Source organism: Piliocolobus tephrosceles, chromosome 3 (genome assembly GCF_002776525.5).
Source record: "Piliocolobus tephrosceles isolate RC106 chromosome 3, ASM277652v3, whole genome shotgun sequence".
NCBI classification, from domain to species: domain Eukaryota; kingdom Metazoa; phylum Chordata; class Mammalia; order Primates; family Cercopithecidae; genus Piliocolobus; species Piliocolobus tephrosceles.
This window is the reverse complement of record NC_045436.1, coordinates 34,078,811-34,098,851: the sequence shown is the minus strand read 5'-3', so window position 1 is coordinate 34,098,851 and position 20,041 is coordinate 34,078,811. Positions and strand designations below refer to the sequence as shown.

Here is a 20,041-nt window from a genome sequence, read left to right as displayed (position 1 = left end):
AGTTTGTTTGCTAAAAATAAAACAAAGCTCTGCTCCTGACATATATGTAGCACTTCTCTCATTTCTACCCTTTTTCTGTTCTCTGTCTCTTTCTTAATTCCCCTTGGTTTATGAATTTATTATGGTCCACAAAGTCAGTAGAGATGAAACCATTAGTCCCATTTCTTTATTTGAATTGACATGGCAATAGTAACCCAGAAAAATAAAGATGTGGGTTCTAAAAAATTCCTGAATTTAGAAAGATTCATACAATGTGTTTTGAGGCTTATCATACTTAATGCCTCGATAGTAGATCAGTGCTTTTCAAACTTTAATATGCATAGGAATCACTTGAGGATTCTGTTAAATGGATATTCTGATTCAGTTGGTTTGGAGAGGGGCCTGAACTTCTGTACTTCCAACAAGATTGTAGGTTATGGGATACTGCTAACATAGAAACCATAATCTGAGTAGCAAGGATTTAGATACTATCTCTAGTTGCCATTGTCATTTCATTTGCAAGTGTGAAAGTAACCTACAATTTAAATGCTCTCGTACTGTTGTCAATTGTGGGTTGTAGGTACAAGAGAAACAAAGCATCTTGAGGGGAAATAAAAATATCTTGAGCTTTTCTGCCAGCACCAACATGGCTAGGGAGATTGCTTTACACTGAATAATTTTTCTTGTTAACATTTTTATTAAGTTGTCATGATAACTTTCTTATTCTCAATAAAGTGGAGGAAAGTTTTAACCCATAAGTCAACTATAAGAAAGAAGACTAGACCTGGAAGATGATGAAATATTCAGGTATTCATTTACCCACTCAGCAGGCATTTTAGTGAATCCCGTTATGAATCAAGTTCATTGCTAGGAAATTAGGCTGTGAAGATTAGTACTTCCCTAACATCAAGGAACTAGTGTTACTTTTTTAGAGCATATCAAACATCCAGATTACAGAATGTCTTTTGCCGTCACCTTTTGGTGGTTCTAGCCACCCTTATGCTTAAATTGGTTGCTTCCTCTTCTTACCCATTGTCTGACAGTCAAAAAGGACAAAGGAGGAAGAAGACAAGATATTCTCCAGTTGAGGGTCTACCCTTGGTAAAACTCAGTAGCTCCTGGCAGAATGTACTGGGGTTAAATGCAATACTAATCAAGGACTTTGGTGTGCTATAAAACTTCAGAATGGTAAAAGTAGAAATTAATGGGTTAAATAAATCATGTTCCAGAATGAAAGGAATATTGGTAATGGTATCAGTAGGGGAAGACAACAGCAACAACAAAATCTTTATACAAGCCTGCAACACATGACAACTGTGGATCAGGCATCTGAACCGGCCTATCTTTCCACCATATCTTCCTACACTTTTCTTTATGTACTTTTTATTTCTACCAGATGGTATTACTCCTTGTTTCTTGAATAACAGTGCCATGCCTTTCCAATCTCTATATGTTTGCTCACAAGTTTCCCTCTGTCAGAAAAAAGCAAAAACAACAAAAAAGTCCTCTATTTTATCTTTTTTCAAATATGACCAATCCTTCAAGTTGTGTCTCTAATACTGTTCCTTTATGAACACTGTCAGACAATATCTCATTTTCTTCTGAATGTTCGTAACATTTAATTTACTGAAAAATAGTATGACTTCCCTCTTCCTTTTACTATTGAATTACTGTGTATTTTTTTTAAAGTTTCCTTCTACATCTGAATTTCTAAATATTCTTAGTACAAATGTCCTGCTGATCTAAGAGAGTATCATGGGTTAAATGTAGAGGAAGAGAAGTTTCTGAGATGGCAGGAAGGCAAATGTTTCTGTGGCTACCTGTGCTTATACTGCTGACTTTCTTAACTGTTCCTGACTTATTTAAATGTATTTTTTTCCTGATTCTGATTAATGTTCACTATGAGGCAAGCACCGTATGCAAGACTGGGAGAAAGTCTGCAAATGTGATGAGCTTAAAATGGGACCAGATTAGATGGTGTATTTGGGGAAGATATAAAAGACGAAGATAACCATGAATTGAACTGAATTGAAAAGGGATCACATAAAGATCATGATTAATTGTTAATTCACAATTGAACAGCATAATGGGATTTTTTTTTAAGTCAGAAAGGTGACTAAAAGCATAGTATCACAACACACACATAGGTAACAAATAGAACTAAATGCATTGAACCAGGCAGAAGTCAGACCTGACTGAAAATATGTAAAATCTCTGTAACCATAAAATTGCATCTGCAAATGAGTAGATTGGCTTCAAATCTGAAAACCAGGACAAGAATGTCATCAGCACAGATGTCAACTTCCCAGCAGAATTGTTGGAGTTTTTAACTGTGGAAAACTACAGTTTCTCTGGACCAGTGCATAGTGGAGAAGACATGTTTTTGTTTTTCTTTTTAAGTGGGCCAAATTTTCCTGGAGTCCCCTCCAATTTTTGCCTTTCTCTTTTTTTTTTTTTTTTTTTTTTTTTTTTTTTTGTCCCCTGTCCCAGGTCTCTGTCTCCACACAGTAATTGCTGGTATGGCGATTGGGCGGCTGCAGAGACCAGGACTCAGTTCCCCTGCCCTAGTCTGAGCCTGGTGGGTGGGACTCAGCGCAGAGTCAGTTTTCCAGAAGCAGGTTTCAGTGCAGAGTTTTCCTACACTTTCCCTGCGCTAGAGCAGCGAGCAGTCTGGAACAAACCCAGGCGGAGGACACCTGTGGGGGAGGGAGCGCCTGGAGGAGCCTAGGGACCCCAGCCCTGCGTGATCTCACCATGGTGCGTTTTCGCTGCTACTTTCTTTTTCAGTCTTTCGGTGCAGAGAAGGGGAGGAGGCGGGGAGAGGTTTGAAAAAATCGAATGGCTTATGGAAAGGAACTGCAAGGGTTCCTTTGGGGTGATCAAAGAGGGAGACACAGACAGACACAGAGAGACAAAGGCAAGGAGGACTGTCTGGGAGCGACGCGGGCGACACAGTTTCCGAGGCACGCAGCGTCCCGCCCAGCCTGTTGAGCAGGTAGACACGAGCGACCCAAGCGTAAGTGCCGCTGCCGCGAGTGCCCAGGGTGCACTCGCGCGGGGACCCACAGGTGCCACTGCAGGGTCCCCTCTCCCGCTCACCGCCTGCCACCCCTGACGCCCGCTCTCTTTCTCCCTTCGCGGTGCGGATTTGTGAGGGGCACCCTGGAGCTGCTAGAGATCCGGAAGCACAGCCCCGAGGTGTGCGAAGCCACCGAGTAAGTGGTCTCTGCATCCCCACGCGGTCGGGGCTCACACACGCGGTCCCTCTTCCGGGACCCCGGCTTGGGCAGGGTCTCCTTCCTCTCCTGAGAAACCTTCCGTACGCTCCCAGCTGCCCAGCCCTGGGGAGCTAGGGCCGGGTTCCCACGCTGGGGAGGAGCGAGAGGACAGGAGACTACGCCCGGGGGGCCGGCCCAGGGCCTGGGGCCCTTCGGGACCCGCGGCGCCCGAAGGAGGAGCACTGACGGGGGTGGGCGCCGGGCAGCGCCGCGCCGGCTGCTGCGCTCGCGGGGCCGGGCCGTGAGAACGCGCGGGGCGCGCTGGGGCCGCTGCTCTCCCACGGCCAGGGCGCCCGGGCCGCAGAGCCCGCCAGCCCCATGTAGCGCTGCGGCCTCCAGCGCGCCGGCAGGCGAGCGAGCGGGCGCAGCGGGGGGATGCCTGGACCCCGGAGGCAGCAGGGCTGGAGGCGGCGGCAGGCTTCAGGGCAACTTCACCCGGCCAGCTGCGGCGTGGGTAAGAGGCGCGTCCTCCTCCACAGCAAACGCTGCGATCGCCGGGCTGCCCAGAGAAGGCAGCCGGGTAACTTCCAGCGGCTGCCCAGCAGCTCCCCGAGGTGTGCGCGTGTGTGTGAAAGAGACACAATGATTTACTGCTTGGCAGTCCCATTTCTGTTTTCGTTAGGACTGCAGCTCTTGGAGAAACCGTGAGCAGGGGACCAAGGCGGTCTCCGCGCCTATCTGCACCCTGTCGCCCGAGCTGCCTGACAGTGACAATGGTGTGAGGGGCTGCCTTGCAATGTGGTCATGTGATTTCGGGCTATGGATTTCGTGCGTCTTTCTTTGCTCACTGATTTTCAAATGGTTATTCTTTCATTTTGCACTCCATAAACAGTTTACATCTTCTGAAGTAAGCCAGAAGATTGTACAGCTCACTTAACGATGACTGGTTGAAGGCATCTTGATTTCCAACCTATGGAAGCAGTGCTGAGTTCTAAATAGGATAGTTTTTTTTTTTTTTTTTTTTTTTTTAATGTCATTTGAACTTCATTTATAACGTATCAGTAGTGATGTTTTAGGATCAGTCCTATGGTGATTTCACTAAATGCCTATTTAATGAATTATTGATTTGATTTCATTACATCTCTGTCACTTATTAGGACTGTCTTTGTAGGAACATCAAACTTTCCTGTTACATATAGGTAAGCGTTGAAGCACTTGATGTAATTTTTTTTTTTTGTCTTGGTTCGTAGTGTAGAAGTGGTCTGTTGCTTTTCCTAAAATGGCTATACATATTTTTTTCTTTAAGAGTGATAATTTCAGGTATCCTATTATGTACAGTGCTAAAAAATCAACACGTTATGATAGCAACGATGTAACCAAAATAAGCAACACTTGATCTGTCTGAAAGTTATATATATAAGCTTGATTATTCCTTCAGTGTAAGTTGTCTTGCAGTCTATGCTTTGTTCAGCCATTAAACAACTGGGTCTGTGGATCTTCTTCAAGGGGCCGTGAAGTCCCTAAAATTGTATTTAAACATTAGAGTGACTGCATTTTAAGGGAGATAGTACAGAGTCAAATATCCAAAAGGGACCTGTGCCCTAATAGAAAATTAAGGACCACGGGGTAAAAACACGTAAGCCACACTTTTTCTTCTTAAAACAACAGACTCTCTACGTACAGCCTGCAGACATAGGCTAGAAGGAAAATTCTAGAACAATTAAATGGTGTTACAGTAGTTAAATATTTCACATAAAATAGACCAGATGTATGTATTTTTATGTATTAGGAAACAGGTCTGTGAAGTTTATTTAGTAGAAATTTGTAATTAATAGATGGCCTTATATTTATATCTATAAGGTATATTTATACTTTATATTGTAAGATTGGTTTCTATTATATGACAGAAAATAAAAATCATATTTTGTCTTTCAAATCCAATCAAAATATAAAGTATTTATACTTGGTATGGTGTCTCATAATTTATGAAATATAAATAGCCCCTTAAAGGTCTTGCTTCTAGATATTCAGGTATTAAATAACATGATTAAAATAGTTTTCTGTCATTCGGAGAATGAGGAAGGAAATGTAAAAATATTTTATTTATTTATGGCAATACCAAAAACTAATAAAGTATGGAAAACTTTACAATGGGTAGTACTTATAACTCTTACAACTGTGACTTATTAAGGGATCTTTCTTAAGACATTTTGAAAAGCTATTTTAATATTTCACTACAAACTTAAGTGATAATATTAAAATTAAAGTATCTATTACAAATAAATCAATAAAATATTTTGTGACCGAGTTTTAAGAATTTTGTCATAGATATTTTTCAAATGAAATTGAAAACAATTAAATCTGTATCTAACATCACTTTTATTGACACATTGAGATATTGTGTAACTTCGAATTTTTTCAGAAACTATACAAGGGAAATTAAATCCTGCATTTACATTTGCTAACAATTAATTAGTATGGACTGAGGGGAATATTTATTTCTTTACAGGTTAGTTTAAAATAACATGATCTGTACCCCCATAATTTCTAATTAACCTTTTTACAGAACTAAATAAACATCAAATTAGACATCAGGACGAATCTCTACAAGGGGAAAGGGAAAGGTAAAGTAATATTTCAATAATACAAGTCAAAAAGTATGTCCACTAACGGGAAAAAATTTTGGAGGAAGTTGTTATTCAGAATATTTTTCTGTGTCAGATTCACTAAGAAGTTGCTTGGCTTTTATCTGTGAGAAGATTCCATTTTGATGGCACTGATTTCTACACTGGTTAATTAAACATATTTACCCAAGCCACTTTTCTTAAACATTTCTATTTATTACTTTCCTGCACATTTGTAAAAACAAATATTTTTTTCCTAAAGTATCAATAATTAAAAATATTTTTGTCTCTTGGCCATGTACATTCATTCTGCGATAGTTTGTTTTGGGTGTCTACATCTTCACTTGATACAAGAAGAGCTTTTGTCAATGTTCAATGTTTAGTTACTAGTTGATTTACTTAGGGTGAAGTAATATCCTGGCTATCCTGAATCATATCTGCTTCTTTTATTTTCTTTCAGAACTTTAAAATGTCTTACCTATTATATATGTATTTTTTCTTCTTTCCTGGATTCATGCCAATAGGCTTCATCTTCCTATAGCCTCGAAGGCTTACAGAGGATGAACAGAGTTGTTTGGGAGGAGTGAAGGAAGAGCTGTGGAGTGGACCTCCCCCTCAGCCCACAATAGGAGAGAATGGCTACATCTTAAACTTGAGAGATTCTGTAGCAGGCTCTTCCTTGCCACAAGAATGTGCCTCACAGCCTGTAGTTTCTAACTTCTCTTATATGGCATGCTTTCTGGCCATTAATAATGTTTCATTAAAACAAATCCTCCCTTTTATAAAATTGAGGCCAACTCAAATTAATTAACTCACATACCGAGTCCTCTATCTCACCACACTAAGAATTAGCAAGACGTCAACAGGAGACAATGGCTTTGAGAGTGAACACCTTCTTGGGGGAAGCTAATGGGGCAGACCCATTTCTTAATCCTGACCTTTTTATTCTAGGTTCAGCCTATCTATTTATCCTTTTTTGCTATGTCACATGTCATTGAAAGTACCTGTTTAAATGTCTGCATCTCCCACTAAACTCAAATCTCCTTAATGATATCCAGTGTTGGATCCATAGTGCTTGGTGCGTAGTAGGTGTCTAAAGAGCTTAACATTGCTGTCATTGTCATTCTTGAATTAAGGCTTGTTTATGCCTTGATGCTACCACATGGAGCTATGGTCTTGGTGACAGAGACCCTTATGTGCTCTTCTGTCATATAGTTTGTAGCCTCTTCAGAATTGCTTGTGAACTGTTATTTATTTCACCAACAATTTTAACTCTGCTCCAACTCTTAAATCTCTTACCATTAGACCTACAAGAACCTGCCTTCCCAATGTCAGCTTCACTTGTAATGTTTGCTTTACCTTCCTTGCTGTTGATTTAGCTGGACAAAGAGACATAACTGTATCTTGTGGCCAACTACCAATTGCTTCACTCCAATGTCAGCTTAGAGGATACTTAGCAGAGCTATGCAGTTATTTATTCTTTCTTAATTTCATATCAAATTCTCCATGGTACATATTCTGGATTTTTCCAGGTTTTCTAGTCTACCCAGATTATCTCCACTCTTCATTCTTAGCAGAGGACCATACTTTTTAATTCACAGAGGATGTTAAGGTCAGTTTTGGCAAATAATTTGTCAACACTCATCTTGAATACGGTAGGCATTTCCTTGACCAGCTCTGAGCATAAGAACTCTTTTCTTATATTCAACTATCGAATTTGTCTCTGTGATATTTATATCTTTAATTTTACCCCTTAGAGTATTATACAAAATGCTTTTACATCTAACAACTCTTAATAGTGTCTAAGATAATATTCAGTTTCTTCAACCCATGCTTATTTACCATGGGTTGAGAGTCTCATAGTTACCAGGGCTTTTCTCTTTTGGATGCACTTCTGTTTTTATTAAAGTATGATCCTCAGAGTCGAACACAGAGGACTGTCCTCTGACATATTTATCTTCTCTGGATGTCATATAGTAAATCAACCTGAAATCTGTTCTACTCTTTCCCTCCCTTTTTTATTCACTCATTCAACACTGTTTAATTGTGTATCTTTTTTGCACATTCTTCTGCAAATACATTTCTTTTCCCCACCGAATTTTTTGTTTGACCACTTGATTTGGGACTTTTTACAAATACTTACTGCAATTAAATTTGTTACCTTTAGTTAGCCTGTTGTTCCAGAAAGTCAAGGTCTTCTTGGATTCTGAGTCCTTGATACAGATTAGCCATTTTCACCAATTTAGGGGAATTAGCAGGATATAATTAACATCTTCATCCAAGTAACTATCTACAATGGCTGAACTGGAACTACCTTTGGCATGTTCCTAGACACCTTCCTTTACGTTAGACTCCTGCTTTACATTAGTCCATAAATTATTCCTCTTTATCAGGCTGTTCAACCAGTTATATAGTCGAATAATTCTCTTTGAAGTTTACATTCCTTTGTGTGGCTTAAGAGAGTATACTGAGACAGACTTGGTCAAATTCCTCCCAGAAATGAGTCTCTACTTTCTGCAAAATAGACGTCAAGTAACTGCTATTAAAAACAAAAGGAGATAACTAGGTTAGTTGATAAGGACAGGTTCCTGTGACCTCTCTTTAGCTTGTCGATAATAGCACTTCACATTTTGAATGCTTGCATGCCATATTTTTAATCATCTCTTTGGAATAGTTCCTGCAATTAATGTCCAGCTCTCTAAATTGTAGCTGATGGAATCCACCTTCCCAATTTTGAAAATTGAGGCAATGGTTGGACTCTGTCAACACTTCTCTTCACCATAATATTTTTAAAGATTACTTTAACAATTCCTTTATCTTATCAACATATGCTTTCAATATTTTGTAGTGTAATTTCTCCAAATTAATGGATTTAAACTCATTTAGAATATTTGATATCATTCTATATTCTGGGCCTTACATTTGTTATTTTTAGTTTTGTCCTACTTTTATAAGTATGGATATTATTTTCTTAAGGAATGGATATGAAACAAAACAAGAGCAGAGTAGTTCTGCCTGTTTGTTCATGTACTGTGATTTGAATATCTTTATCCAGTGCACTCTTCCTACATCTAATAAAAATGCCATCACCACCACTTTATCTGGCAATCATAGCAAGAATTAAAAGGACGTGTTTTCTTGTTTTTGTAAGCTTCAGCTTATTTTATGTCTTATATTTTATAACACTCTTCTTAGAGACTCAGCTGCTATTTTGTACTTCTCTCAATGAAGTTTATTATGGATTACGCTTGTCACTGAGGAAGATACAAAGCAAAGTTTATGACACACACTCCTTGACTTGAAGGAATTTAAAGTCTGCATGAACAAAACTAAGAAATAGTCTCAGAATTATACATGTCAGCACTTAACAATGAGCATAATATTTGTAGAATAGTTTTAATAAGTTTTAAAGAAGTTAGGAGAAGGAAGAGAGTTTGGTAAGATGGAAATATTGAGTAAGGCTTTCCAGAGGAGATCTAAGACTTAGCTGAGGTTTTAAAACAAGATCAGGATGTTGGACATCATAGGACCTGTAGGATTCAAATGTGGCAAATAGTAGGAAGAGTATTCTAGACAGAGGAAAGGAAAGGATTCACTGCAGGGAACAGATGTGTTGGGGCTGTGTGTGTGTGTATTTGGTGTGTGTATGTGTGCCCTGTGTATGGCAGAACAGGCAATGCTGAGCCTTCCCAAGCCATAGCTTTGAAGTATTTGTTTGTGGAGAACACCACTTTTCCATTACTAGCTTTTCGTTTCCCCTTGTTCAATCTTTGTGAGCCCCGCACCTACTCATCTTGTAGATCTCAAACTGAGCTCTGCTTCTTAAAACCTTTCCCTGATCTTCCAAGCCTAAATTGCATGCCTTATTATGTTTTCCTGTAACACACTGTGCTTCCTCTGTAGAATTATTATGATATGAATAATTACTTGCTGAATTTTTACTATTATACTGATACTTGTGGAAAGAGGTACCATTTTTGTTTAGTTCTCCATTTTATACACAGTCATCGAATACAAGTGCTCAATGGCTCATAAGCACTCAGTGAAAATGTGTGCTACGGCCGGGCGTGGTGGCTCACGCCTGTAATCCCAGCACTTTGGGAAGCCGAGGCAGGCTGATCACCTGAGGTCAGGAATTCAAGACCAGCCTGGCCAAGATGGTGAAACCCCGTCTCTACTAAAAATACAAAAAATTAGCTGGGCATGGTGGTGGGTGCCTGTAATTACAGCTACTCAGGAGGCTGAGGCAGAGAATTGCTTGAACCTGGGAGGCGGAAATTGCAATGATCCAAGACTGCACCATTGTACTCCAGCCTGGGCGACAGAGGGAGACTCCATCTCATCTCAGAAAGAAAGAAAGAAAGAAAGAAAGAAGGAAGGAAGGAAGGAAGGAAGGAAGGAAGGAAGGAAGGAAGGAAGGAAGGGTGGGTGTGCTATGATGAGCCTACTTGGAACAGTGAAGTTATACGGAAAATACTTGTAAAAAAATGTTTAAAATAAAGAAGGGTTGGATTACAAGTCCAGGATTTTCGTTCTTTATATGCTTATTCTAACAGATTTTTTCTATTTTTAAAATTTATTTCTTTTTATGTCTTAAGCTTTTTTATTAAAAATAAAGACAAAAACACACACCTTAGCCTGGACCTACACAAGGTCAGGATCTTCAGTTTCACTGTCTTCCACTGCCACATCTTTTCTCACTGCAAGATCTTCAGGGACAATAGCATGCGTGGAGCAGTCCTCGCCTATGATTACAATGCCTTCTTCTGGAATACCTTCTGAAGAAACTGCCTGAGGCTGTTTTGCGCTTAACTTACTTTTTTAAGTAAAACTAGTACCCTCTAACAATAAAAGGTATAGTATAGTAAATACATAAATCAATAAAATAGTACTTTATTATCACTATCGAGTTTTATATACTGTACGTAATTGTATGTACTATACTTTTATATGGCTGGCAGCACAGTAGGTTTGCCTGCACGAACATCTCCACAAGCATTTCAGCTATGCATTGTGCTATGACATTACAATGGCTGCCAGTCACTAAGGAATGGGAGTTTTTCAGCCCCATTATAATCATATGGGAACCTGATTGTGTGTGTGGTCCATAGCTGACAGAAACATTGTTATTTGGTGCGTGACAGTATACGCACTGGAATTTTTAGCTGCTTATTGTTTTCAATTTGCAATCACTTTGCAGCTTCAAATATGCTCATTGTAAGCAGTTAAGTGATATGTGGTTTTTATTACAATATTAAGTTAATAAAATATGTGACAAGGAATTTCAGTATTCCATAGTATAACATGAACTTTTAAATTGTGTATTTGTGAGCATAAAGTCATATCAAGATCTTTAGCACTATATGTGAAGTATTTAGAGAATTACAAATGTAGCATTGAAGGAAATTTGGGTAAATGCAGTAAAATTGTCAGTACACGAGTTGTAAAGCAAGATATTCATATATTAGATTAGCACTATACATTTGTAAATATGATTAGCAAAAGGCAGGCTTCCCAGTGAAAACAAACATCTTTGGGTAAAATTCTATTTCTTTTAATGTTTTAAAATATTTGCAGTCACTAATTGTAAATCATATTCCTCTTTGTCCAGCTGTATCCCAAATAACAATTTAATACACCATAGCATCTATTTCTGCTTCTTTTCTGTGTGACTGGCTCAGAATAATTCATAAGCCCTTGTTGTTTGATCTTATGCTAACAAAAATCCAGCAGTGGTATGTAGGAGAGCTGTGATATGCCCATAAGAGTTTATACTTTGGAGAGCAAACTATCCTAATTAAAGTCACTGCTTTTCTTCTCTTCTCTTTCTCCTCCTCTTTGAAGCTATGAGAGTTTACCTTAACCTAGACTGGTTACCACCTATGGCTTTATGACTTGCCTGCTGAGAGCAAGAAAGCTGTATATGAGGGATATTGCAAGGCCACCTTCCGCAAAAATTGCTCTCCTACTTGGCCCTGCCCTATGGCCTAAATCTCCTTTGGGTTGATGTAATCTTTTGGAGTATCTCCCGGAGTCAATAAGATACCTGTTTTACCATGAAGAGCAGCACAACCTGGTTGCCCAATAGCAGTGGTTACTTGTATTATGTTGTCTTCTGCCTTCAATCAAGAGCATGACACTTGGACATAGCTTTTTAAAGTAAAGAGAAAAAGGAAACTGAAAGGCTCAGTATGTGGGGCATAGATAAGAAAACGAGACCTAAATAGGGTGTATTGGGCAACCATACAGGGCTTAAATAGAAAGAGGAAGACCAAAAGAAAGCAAAGAATGTCCTAAGAAGAGCTGTTTTTTAACACTTTTGTTGCCTATTAGTTTTCTTCATTCCTAGGGATGGTTAGAACATTTTTCCACGTTGGCATGTTATGGCCTTGATTATCTACCTAAATCAAACCAGAGGAAAATCAGTTTAGTTATTTTTATCTTAACATTGGATCTGTTTAGCATGTCCTGGAAATTAGTAGTTGCATGTTGTCACCATCTATTTTGTACACAGTGAAAAGGTATTTGGTATGTTTCTATTTACATTCACTGTCCTTGATAAATACTAATTGGCCAGTGACTGTAAGTCTCAAGAATTTTTGCTGCAGAGCATGTGTTAAAACTCATTTTCAGTGGTGTAGGAGTCATGCAGTGTTTATCACTTACGTGGGTAATCTGACAGCTGTATTTTCCTGCCTGACTGCAGCTTTATTCTTCATCATTCTCTTCCTTGAATAGTGTGTTATGGTCACGTTGTCTTAGCTGCAATTTACTCCCAACCTTTTTTTTTGTTTTCAAGTCTGTGTCTTTGCATTTATTTTTCTGCTCCTGCAATGCCTTGTTTTGTTTTCTCTGCCTTGCTATTTCCTGTTTCTTCTACAAAGCTCACCTTAATGTATCACTTTTTCAAGGACATGTTTACCAACATACTGTACAGGGGCACATGCAGATTCTTCATGTTCCCATCATACCGTGTCATGACATCACACTGAACTGAGTTTGTGTGGTCTAAGTCTGTTCACCCCAACCTTTACTCAAAACATTCCTTAAGGAACTAGGATTGGCTTGCTTTTATTTATTTGCTTTTGTTTTTAATACCTGAGATCTCATCCTTTAGAATGCAGTAATAGGTGCCTAATAAATACTTTTGGCATATGTGAATGAATGAATGAGTGAATAAATAATCAGATGAGTTGATAAAAGATTCTAAGGGAAGATTAGGTAATGTGATTATAAGAGAAAGGTCCTGAAGAATACTTGGGAATAGATCCTTTATTCATACGTGATTTTGTTCATCAGCTTATGTGTAGCATCATGGTCATTTGGAAAACATTGGTCCATTGAAATTTACACATTTTCCAAATGGTGACACACTTTATTATACAGTGTCAGAAGTTAGCCTTCATGACTATCACCACTGATCTCATCAGGAAGTTTTTAGTATTGGATAGCTATAAGCTTACAATGACAGTTCTAGATAGTGCAGCTGTGGATTGAAAACGTTGTCTAGTTTCCTCTTTTTAAACCAAGAATCCATCCTAATATAAGAAAAAAATCAGGCCAGGCAGGCACCATAGCTCACACCTGAAACCCAGCATTTGGGAGGCCAAGGTGGGCAGATCACCTGAGGTCAGGAGTTCAAGACTATCCTGGTCCAACATGGTGAAACCCCATCTCTACGAAAAATACAAAAATTAGCCAGGTATGGTGGTGGGTGCCTGTAATCCCAGCTACTTTGGAGACGGAGGCAGGAGAATCATTTGAACCTGGGAGGCGAAGGTTGCAGTGAACCAAGTTTGTGCCACTGCACTCCAGCCTGACTGACAGAGCGAGATTCCATTAAAAAAAAAAGTGTGTGTATATATGTATGTGTATATGTATATGTGTATATATATATAAATAATATATGTGAAAAAATCAATAGACTTAGTCTTAAATTAGAATAAATATTAAAATCTAAAATAATAACTGTTTATCTAAAAAATGTAGCAAAGTGAAATTACTTCTTGTGTTTATATTTAAGACCAAGAAAAACTTCAAGTTTTCAAAATAATAAATTATTAGACAATAATGAAATTACAAACATTATAGCAAGTACCCCGATAGTTAGGAAAAATCAAAATAGAAGTTCTGAGAACAAAGTGCGTTAATCTCCAAAAATGTACACTTGGCCGGGCGCAGTGGCTCAAGCCTGTAATCCCAGCACTTTGAGAGGCCGAGAAGGGCGGATCACAAGGTCAGGAGATCGAGACCATCCTGGCTAACACGGTGAAACCCCGTCTCTACCGAAAAATACAAAAAACTAGCTAGGCGAGGTGGCAGGCGCCTGTAGTCCCAGCTACTTGGGAGGTTGAGGCAGGAGAATGGCGTGAACCTGGGAGGCAGAGCTTGCAGTGAGCTGAGATCCGGCCACTGCACTCCAGCCTGGGCGACAGAGCGAGACTCCGTCTCAAAACAAAAACAAAAACAAAAACAAAAACAGACAAACAAAAAAAATGTACACTTATACTTTAACCCTACTAATTTAGAAAATTCTACACAAATATAAATTCCATTAGAATGATTACATCATCACATGTCATGTAGTCTCTGGAGACCTCTACTGCAACCTGTGAGAGAATGAGAATGAAAAAGGTGCATAATATTAGAGCATTGTTATGAAAATCGTTTTGACCTTGCAGATCCTCTGAAAAGGTCTCAGGACATCCCCAAGAGTTTGCAAACCACATTTCAAGAAATGCTGCTTTAACTCAAATGTGTCTTGAAGAAGATAAACACAAAAGTTTTTACAATAATTTTATATCAAGTCCAGTTAATAATAGTGAACATTTCTTAAGTACATATTACATTCCAAGCATTAATACAACTGCATTACTTTAGTCAAATCCCTTGAGGAATGTTATATTCTCATCACAGTTCTACAGATGAAAAAACTGATGATACACAGAATAGATAAGTCACTTGCCTAAATGTCATACATTTAATTAATAATGGAATCGGTATTTGTAGCAAGACAGGGTTCATACTTTTACCTACTGTGGTAATTACTATGGTAACCTTTCTGCCCACATCGTAAGTTTTCCTGATGATTTGTGAATTACCCAGGTTTTGCTCATGAACAATATCATTTGTTGAATGTCTAGCATTTTAGGAAACTGCCAAACTGTTTTCCACTCCCATCAGTATTCTATTAGAATTCTGGTTATACCACATTGCCAATAACTCTTGACATTGCCAAACTCTAGAATTTTAGACATTCTAATGAGTTTTTGTTTAATAACTGATAATATTGAGCATATGAAGAAATATTTATTGACTGTTTATATATCTTCTTTAATGAATTGTCTATTCAGATTTTTTGCCCATTTTAAAATGGAATCGTTTCCTTTTTAAATTATTATTATACTTTAAGTTCTAGGGTACATGTGCACAACTTGCGGGTTTGTTACATATGTATACATGTGCCATGCTGGTGTGCTGCACCCATTAACTCGTCAGTTACATTAGGTATATCTCCTAATGCTATCTCTCCCCCCTCCCCCCTCCCCACAATAGGCCTTGGTGTGTGATGTTCCCCTTCCTGTGTCCAAGTGATCTCATTGTTCAATTCCCACCTATGAGTGAGAACATGCAGTGTTTGGTTTTCTGTTCTTGCGATAGTTTGCTGAGAATGATGGTTTCCAGCTGTATCTATGTCCCTACAAAGGACACGAACTCATCCTTTTTTATGGCTGCATAGTATTCCATGATGTATATGTGTCACATTTTCTTAATCCAGTCTGTCACAGATGGACATTTGGGTTGATTCCAAGTCTTTGCTGTTTGTGAATAGTGCTGCAATAAATACACATGTGCATGTGTCTTTATAGCAGCATGATTTATAATCCTTTGGGTATATACCAATAATGGGATGGCTGGGTCAAATGGTATTTCTAGTTCTAGATCCTTGAGGAATCGCCACACTATTTTCCACAATGGTTGAACTAGTTTACAGCCCCACCAACAGTGTAAAAGTGTTCCTATTTCTCCACATCCTCTCTAGCACCTGTTGTTTCCTGATTTTTTAATGAATGCCATTCTAACTGGTGTGAGATGGTATCTCATTGTGGTTTTGATTTGCATTTCTCTGATGGCGAGTGATGATGAGCATTTTTTCATGTTTCTGTTGGCTGTATGAATGTCTTCGTTTGAGAACTGTCTGTTCATATCCTTTGCCCCCTTTTTAATGGGGTTGTTTGTTTTTTTCTTGTAAATTTGTTTGAGCTCTTTGTAGGTTCTGGATATTAGCCCTTTGTCAGATAAGTACATTGCAAAAATTTTCTCCCATTCTGTAGGTTGCCTGTTCACTCTGATGGTAGTTTCTTTTGCTGTGCAGAAGCTCTTTAGTTTAATTAGATCCCATTTGTCAATTTTGGATTTTGTTGTCGTTGCTTTTGGTGTTTTAGACATGAAGTCCTTGCCCATGCCTATGTCCTGAATGGTATTACCTAGGTTTTCTTCTAGGGATTTTATGGTTTTAGGTCTAACATTTAAGTCTCTAATCCATCTTTATTTTCTTACTAAGTTGGAAAACTGTATATTCTGGATTAAACTCCTTTGATGTTGTGTGTTACAAATATTTTCTTCTAGTATGTGACTTGTGTTCTTGTTTATGTAATAATGTCTTTCAAAGAGCCAAAGTATTTTTTTACTTTGATGAAGTCCACTTTATCATGCTCTTTTTAAATATATTTTTTTAATTTAAACATCTTTGCTTCAAACCTGATCACAAAGAATTTCTTTTTTTTTTTTCCTCTGTAAATTTTATAGCTGTAACTTTTGTATTTAGGTTTACGATCTGTCTTAGTCTGTTTATTTTGCTATAAAAGAATACCCAAGGTTGGATAATTTATTTACAAAAGAGGTTTATTTGGCTCAATGTTCTGCAGGCTGTGCAGGAAGCCTGGCACCAGCATTTGCTTCTAGTGAGAGCATGAGGCTGCTTCCACTCATGACAGAAGATGAAGGGGAGCCAGCGTGTGCAAAGATTACTCAGAGAGAAAGGAAGCAAGGGAGAGAGAGAGGAGATGCCAGGCTCTTGTGTAACAGCCAGCGCTTGAAGAAACTAGTAGAGGAAGAACTCACTGGCTATCATGAGAACGGTGCCAAGTCATTCATGAGGGATCTGTCCAGTGACCCAAACATCTCCCAAATCCACTCCACATTCATCACTGAAGATTAGATTTCAACATAAGGTTTGGAAGATTCAAATATCCAAACCATGGCATGATTCATTAAGATTTAATTTTTGTATGAGTATGATGTGTGGATAAAAGTTTATTTCTTTTTCTATATGGATTTCCAGTTGTTCCAGTGGCATTTTTATTAAAAAACAAACAAACATATTTTCTTTCCTTATTTTATTGCCTTGACACCTTTGTTGAAAATGCAGTTGTGGATCTCTATCGATCTGTGTCACTCCTTTCAAACTGATACCTGACTCTCTTGATTACTTTAACTTTTCAAGTTTTGAAGTAGGTATATAAGTCCTTCAGCACTATTTTTCTTCTTTAATATTAATTTGGCTATCATATGTCGTCAGTGAAATCTTAGACTCATTTTGTCAATTTTTACTAAAATCATGGCTGGGATGTTGATTGGAATTGCATTGAATCTATAAACCAGTTTAGAGAAAATTTGTAGCCTAACAATATTATTCATGGTATATATCTCTCCATATATTTAGGCCTTCCTTAACTTATCTCATGAATGTTTGTAGTTTTCAGTGTAAGAGTCTTGTAAGCCTTTGGTTAGATTTATTGCAAGTATTTTATATTTATTGACAGTATCATGAATTTTTAATTATTTTCCAGTATTTGTGACCAGGACAGAAGTTACAGTGGAATTTTGTATATCAGTCTTGTATCCTGAAACACTGCTTGATTTGCTTCTTAGTTCTAGTTGTTTTGTAGACCCATTGAGAATTCCTACATGAACAATTTTAAATATATATGTGTGTGTGTGTGCACATACACGTGTATAATCTTTGAACAACACAGGGATTAGGGGCATTGACACTCCTGCACAGTCAAAAATCTATATAAAAGTTTTGACTTCTCAAAAACTTAACTACTAATAGCCTACTGTTGACTGGAAGCTTTACCGATAACATAAACAGTTGATTGACATGTATTATATATTATATACTGTATTCTTAAAGTAAGCTGGAGAAAAGACAATGTTACAAAGAAAATCATAAAGGAAGAGAAAATATATTTACCATTTATTAAGTGCAAGTGGGTCATTATAAAAAATCTTCATCCTCACTGTCTTCATTTTGAGTAGGAGGAGGAAGAAGACGATAAGGGGTTGGTTTTGCTACATCTGGGATGGCAGAGGCAGAAGAAAATCTGCATATAAGTGGACCCATGGAGTTTGAATCTGTGTCGTTCAAGGGTTGATTGGACACACACGCGCGCGCGCGCGCGCGGGCGCATAAACTTGCAACCTTTTGGCCGTTGTTTAACTGATTGCAATGGCTAGGACCTAACTTCTGTACAATATCGATTAGAAGTGATGAGAGCAGGCATCTTTGCTTTGTTCCTGAATAATAGTGGAAAAGTGTTTGGTCTTTCATCATCAAGTATGACTCAATAATTATAGTTTTCATAGATGCTTTCTGATGGATTAAAAAAATTATGATTGCATAGCTTGCTCACTTGTTCTCATTATTAGGGTTGGAGTGGAAGTCTCTTGTGACTTTCTGCAATTTAATCAGAAGTCAAAGACCCTGTACTTTGAGCTAATTTTTGTGCTCTGTATAGTATTTCTATTTACAGAAAGCTACAAATATAGGTAACAAAAGAAAAGGATTTCATATCCTCACAATCCTTCTTTCAAACTTGCTGTTTCCCAATCCACGGATCTTAATGTGATCCATACTCAGTTACAGTATAGTGCTTTATCACTATAACTCCTTATTTTCTTCCACTTTCTGTCTACTATTCTTATTCAAAATTTTGTCTTAAAAGCCATAAACATCTTTCAATTTAAAAATCAAATGATATTTTCTCAGTCCTCCTTACCCTCTTCAGACTTGTGACATACACTTCTTCTTGAACACGTGTCCTCTTTCATATTCATTCTCATTATACTTTTCTAATTGCTGCTTCTCTGTCATAGTCATAATACTTTCTCCGGTCCTTAAACATGATGATTCCTTGGAGTTCTAAATTTGGTTATCTTCTCTCTATGTATGTAGCCTCTTGATCTTAAACAGTTTTAATTAAACTCCTGACTATAATGGTTTCTGCTATGGGGAGGAGCAAAAATTCATCTCTAATCTATTACACACTTCTGAAGTAAATACTCCAATTTTCAAAAGCACCTCTACCCTAGATTCCCTGCTAACAGTTCAAGATCCATGTATTTAAAACAAAATTCAACATCCTTTCTCTCAGGCCAGTAGCTCTGCTTCTGTTACTTGTTTCAGTGAATGGCACTATATCATTCTACACAAAACTTCAGAGTCATTCTATTCCTCCGATCTAGTGAGTTGCCGCATCATGCCAACTTTAATTTTATAATATATCTAGTAGCCATCTCTCCCTGCCTCTTTCCCACAATTTCCTTCATTTCTTGTTTTCACTTACATTGCTCTTTCTCTGTGGCATGCTTCTGGCCAAAATCTTAATTTTCAAAACTTAATCATTTAAAAAAATAAGCTCAAATTCTGTACATTCCAAGAAGACTTCCCCGATCATTCTTTTGCCACCATTGCCTAAATCTGATATTTCTTATAAACAGTATTAACTCGCTATCTTTACTTATTCTCACTTTTTACTATAGCCATTAACTATCTAATAAAATTTCTTTTCTATATATATATATATAAGAAATTTCAGCCGGGCGCGGTGGCTCATGCCTGTAATCCCAGCATTTTGGAAGGATGAGGGGGACAGATCACGAGGTTAGGAGTTTGAGCCTGACCAACATGGTGAAACCCTATCTCTACTAAAAATACAAAAACATTAGCTGGGTGTGATGTCATGTGCCTGTAATCCCAGCTACTCATGGGCTGAGGCCAGAAAATCGCTTGAACCCGGGAAATGGAGGTTGCAGTGAGCTGAGATCACGCCCCTGCCCTCCAGCCTGGGCAACAGAGTGACGTCTCAAAAAAAAAAGAAAAAGAGAAAAGAGAAGAGAAGAGAAGAGAAGAGAAGAGAAGAGAAGAGAAGAGAA

General features: G+C 38.1%; 1 protein-coding gene across 7 annotated transcripts in view; it reads left to right on the top strand.

Moving 5' to 3' along the window:
- The first annotated feature begins 2,601 nt into the window (after positions 1-2,601).
- Positions 2,602-20,041, top strand: part of GUCY1A1 (guanylate cyclase 1 soluble subunit alpha 1) — a 64,876-nt gene continuing 47,436 nt past the window's right edge. For 2 of the 7 annotated variants that reach the window (XM_023228014.3, XM_023228062.1), the window contains exon 1: positions 3,421-3,711. The gene's annotated coding sequence lies outside the window, so the exon portion shown is untranslated. Of the gene's footprint in view, positions 2,737-2,823; positions 3,195-3,420; positions 3,812-20,041 lie in introns of those variants that run through there. The other 5 variants (XM_023228042.2, XM_023228052.2, XM_023228021.3 and 2 more) reach the window with 5 other exon arrangements.